This window comes from Varroa destructor, unplaced genomic scaffold, assembly GCF_002443255.2.
Source record: "Varroa destructor unplaced genomic scaffold, Vdes_3.0 BEIS01000004.1, whole genome shotgun sequence".
Lineage (NCBI taxonomy): Eukaryota > Metazoa > Arthropoda > Arachnida > Mesostigmata > Varroidae > Varroa > Varroa destructor.
In genome coordinates, this window is record NW_019211457.1 from 25,852,441 (window position 1) to 25,857,349 (window position 4,909).

Consider the following 4,909-nt stretch of genomic DNA (forward strand, 5'->3'; position numbering starts at 1 on the left):
TGTGAGATTTAGTTTTATAGAAAAACTATATGATTTATTATTATGACATTGTGTATCATTTTATCGAAGACCTCTCAGTAAGCATAGCCCTAATTACGCATAATTCTAAATAACCTTCATAGCTATCGAAGCTAACTTATAACCTTGATTACTCCGAGCACTCATTTTACCTTTGAATTCTCATTTCAAAAACACGTTCTCAAACCCACTTTTACAATATCACTGTGCAACCTTCCGTAAACGCATCTCGTCACCATGATTAGGTACTACACATATCAGTTTTCTCCGTAACTACGTTTTGCTTCAAACTTCGAGTCTAGCCTTTCGTTCCTGTCTTTTATTCGTGTCTGGTAACACTGTGTATCTACGCATTTGCCTACACTAACCACATATAAATATTCTTTCGTTATATCCACTAACGTCGCACGAATTACATTCATTGACCTTGAGAAAGTGCAGGACACAAAAGGCAAAGGTATGATAAGTTTACTTGAAATTAATATATACGTATACTTGTCGACCCCTCCTTAACGACACCCAAGTTGAACGAGGTCACTCAGGTGGCGACAGCACGCGGACCCGACACGCCCTAGCGTGTCAAACGGCAGAAATCGAATCTATCATTAGGTCCATACAGCGTTAATTATTCGGTAAGGGGCGCTATTGTGAGTAAACGTACCATATGCATATGTAGCCCTCACATTCAGCAAATACATAATAACAAGCGTTCGATAGTTCGTCGTATATCTACGCATGCTACATGTGAACGATACTTTCTCCACATTGCTCATAACTGAATCGGGCTTGATAAAGAAAGGCACGAGCAAGCTTTACTTACCTGTAATATGGACGGCTCTGCTATGAAATAAATTGGGTATCTTCCTGTATAATACAATTTGACATTAATATCGCTATATTAATAAGCCGTTACGGTCATTCGGAAATTGCTGAAGGATAGTTGAGATTCATTAAGTATTTAATTTGTAAAATTATACAAAAAGATACTTAATACAAAAAGAGCTAGCATAATGCGCGAATAAATTAGGGTCAAACCTGACTCGCTTAGCCCCCTGCTTAGGTGACCCCTCACTTACAGGTCACGGGGTCAATCGGATAGAGATCCGTTAGCGTGCCAGTAACCTATTCAGAACCAGTTAGATACTGTCAGTAAATTTTTACCCCGGGTTCACAATCCTTGCCGCGTCTAGCCTTGACCCACTGTTTATGCGATATATCACGATTATTCGTTGATCTACAGTCTAAAAGTACGTGTTTCGAATTTTACGTTCAGAGCTTCCGTTAGACACGGTTTCACATAGCCGTAAAGCCGTAATCTACGTGCAAAATATATGATGCATCGGGAGGTCTGATGAAAGCAATAGGTAAACAAAAGGGTAATATAATGTTAATTAGTAACTGGTAATACTTACCAACTTTTCGTTTCTTCATATTGTTTTCGATTTTGTTTAAGCTTCACTTAATTAGGGGTTAATGTTGTAGGTATAGAAAGTTCCAAATTATCGATTAGCAGAAACACGTGTGGATAATTGCTAAACGCTATTTTTATACCACTAAATATTGTTAGAATGATCTGATGATGTTATATTAGATTGCTTCACGTTGGCCTGAACTGTTTTTTTGCTTGATTTGGTCGTCCTTTGCAAATCGTTTTAGGTGTGAAGAAGTGATCCTTCGGCATAAGTCAACATTGAAATCGTGGTCAGCAATCATTCAACCCTGTAGAAGTCATACAGGTAATCACAGAAATAAGCAAAAATCAAATCACGCAGGTATAGAAACGCAGGGTTGGTCTAAAGTTCGCAATGATTGTTTAGTTCGGCAACACTGCACAGTCCATTGGATTGGACTAAATCAGGCTATTTCTATGATACGCTGCGGTGTCTGTTTCTGCGGATTCGCGAATATGGTGTAGCGATACAACTTCTTGCCGTTCTGTCCTGTACCGTTACTTCGTTACAGTTGTCACTGGTAAAGCTGGCTGAAGTGGCTGAAAACGACGAGTATGACGTTGCCATGAACATCAGCGACGGGTACAGCAATGGTGGATACAGCTACGGCGATGACAGTGAAACGTGCAGGACGTTTACTGCGGCACCGGGCTGTTTAATCATAGCTTGTTTATTTGCCTGGTAACAGGACTGCGACGTGGAGCGATGACTGACAACAGAGCAACTTCTGCCTCTTGTTGTGACGACGAAGTCTGTTGGAATATTTGGCTGTGTGAAACTGCCCAAAGCAGAAACGAGCTGCCATTGACTTGTATGACGATATTCGTCTCAGACTTAACCAAACGATAGTTTGGCAAGGTGAATATTGGTCGGAGCGTTTCCTAAATGCGAGTTGTCGCGGCCACGCGGAGATGGGGGGGGGGGGTCGCGATATGCCGCCGGCGTTAGCTTCTAAAACGATCACCGCGTAACTGTAAAATGAGTTCCGCAGAGAATCATTCAACACGAGGCAAGTCAACTCGTCAAATAACATTAACAATAGCAGTAAAAGAAATCAGCGACGAATGCAGCTAAGGTCGCTTCGTAGAGGAACTGTGTAGAAATAAGGCTTCAGACTGCAAAACGATGTAGGAGAAGGGTCAGCAATAAATTTCTCCTTTCAAGACTAGATGCATCTTCAATTTTTCACCACTTAAATCTTTGTATGATTTCTACCACGTTTAAATGATTGAAACCTACTAGATCTTTTAGGAAGATACGATTAGGCGTCAAAGGATTTTCTCACCGAGGCTGCGAAGCATATGGTCTTATTTCAGTAATTTCGATTTGTGTGTACACCGAGAGGTATACGTGTAGTGTAGTACATAATATTTCTCTTAGATTAATTCGCCAATTATAGAAACCGACGCGTTATACTGCGCTCATAATTGTTGAACAGTACTCAAGCAAAGGCGTATAAATGGGCGTGAAACCCTTACAGGGTTCGACGTAGCATATGACTAATTACAAATAAAAAAAAATCAAATACATGACTATAGGTAGCGAGAGTCGGATCGTCAGTTTCGAAAAGTCGAAGCGCATTTGATGCGTTCTATAACAGTTTGGTTAGTACATCTTAGTAGTAGCGGTACATCTTCGCTATGTTTATCGAACCTGTGTCTAAAATAAAGATTTTCATATTTCGTCTTTTTATATTCAAATATTTCAGTTTTATTATATAACAGAATAAATTGAAATTGTATTTTACTGATGTGACCTAGTGGTCGTTGTAGAGGGAAATCAATACTATTAAGTCTGACCCTAGCAAGGATAGTCGCTCAGGTCAGTGCAAAAGAATTATTTAGAAAATCAAATGGCGTGCCGCCTTAGTTAAACGCAACTTTTTCTTTGTACGGTAGAAACAAGTAGCCCATGTTCAATTGATGAGCGAAGATTAACTGTTACTGAGTACTTTTATGCCGGACAAACTCCTACCAACACTGTGAACTGCCCAAAATCTAGCTACTCGAAATCGTCGGTTTACAGCATTATTCCTGAGTGCACGACCGCTGAAAACAATGCAACGAACGAACCCTCACCTCCAATAAATGAAAAAATGTCATTGCATTTTTTGATTATCGCCGTCTTTGGATACGTCGCGGCAAGTAAAATGACTGTAATCGTTTCCGAAGACTTTGCTACACATCGTATGGCACAAAATCAAGCATAAACGTTCTGAGAACATTAATGTCAAAAGATATGATTGGTGCATCTGGTACCTAAATACTTCGAAGTAAAAAAGAGCAGACCGTCTTCGATTCTTTCACGGTGAAAAATTTACACTATAAATACAAGACTCAATCTCAAAAATCGCCGCGATTAAGAGAGGGTTCCCATAATATGTAAGACTAAATTCTCAGCCAGTATTCATTTACTGAGGCTTGTTTCGTAACCAAAACCCGATACCTTTTTCAATTGCCGTGTACTGTGATCCGGATGCTCTAGAAACTGTCGCGAAGACTGTGGACAGTTATCGCGTCGAATAATTGGCCATATGTCCTTCAAAAAGCAATGCATCCGCTCACATGAACATATCAGTGCAGGGCTGGCTGGCTAAACCTGCACAGCCAAGCAGATTTCAATTCATTAGATCAAACAGGTTTGTGAATGCCGTAAATTACAAATTGAACCCGCGATAAAGTAGCTTCATGAACTAAATAAACACGCTATGTCAAGGATGTCTCTGCGGCCATATGCAAATAAATCCATTCAGATATTCGCCTCTATTTTAATACCGTTTATAAACAAAACAAACAATTTTCGTCCCACTTTACCCCAACCACTCTGTGCATATGACACACATATATATATATATATATAGTAACATGGTTACCAAGGTCACAATTATCTGATGTTCTGACCCCACATAGCGTTTCTATGATTAGCGTTTGATTTGAATATGGTCGGATAGATAAACCCTCCATATACGAAATAGACGCCAATGCCATATAGAAATGGCATTGGCGTATTTCGTATGTAAAATAGGTTAAAAAGCCGGCAACGTTGCAATGCTTAATATGCGTACGTATTAGAGATGTCAACTGCGATCGTGTCTACCTAGCACGGAGTGTAAAGCTCAAAGAGCTATGCCCTATAGGTTCTATATCGTCTCAATAGAATACTACAACCGTAGAAATTTGCAAATAGTAAATAGTTCTATGTTCAATGTATATTCAAAGTTCATGCAGAACCGTTTACGAGATGACAGATTATCGATTGAACGGTGAATCTTTTAAAAATGTTCTCTCATTAATTAATTTCTGTCTACAATAAATGTTGGTTAGAAGCTCTTCTTCATTGCCGATATGATGTTTTGATTGTTATTATCATGCTGTATTTTTTGGTAATAATGTCCCACCATTAAATCGGCAGGTTAGACCAGATCGTTGTTGTTGTTGAGT

The 4,909-nt window shown here is 39.4% G+C and overlaps 1 long non-coding RNA gene across 2 annotated transcripts in view; it reads right to left on the bottom strand.

Moving 5' to 3' along the window:
- LOC111249772 (uncharacterized) overlaps positions 1-311 on the bottom strand; it is a 7,865-nt gene extending 7,554 nt beyond the window's left edge. The window contains exon 1 of one of the 2 annotated variants that reach the window (XR_002673082.2): positions 171-311. This is a non-coding gene — a long non-coding RNA (uncharacterized LOC111249772). The remainder of the gene's footprint in view (positions 1-170) is intronic. The other variant, XR_015327463.1, reaches the window with a different exon arrangement.
- Positions 312-4,909: the final 4,598 nt, after the last annotated feature.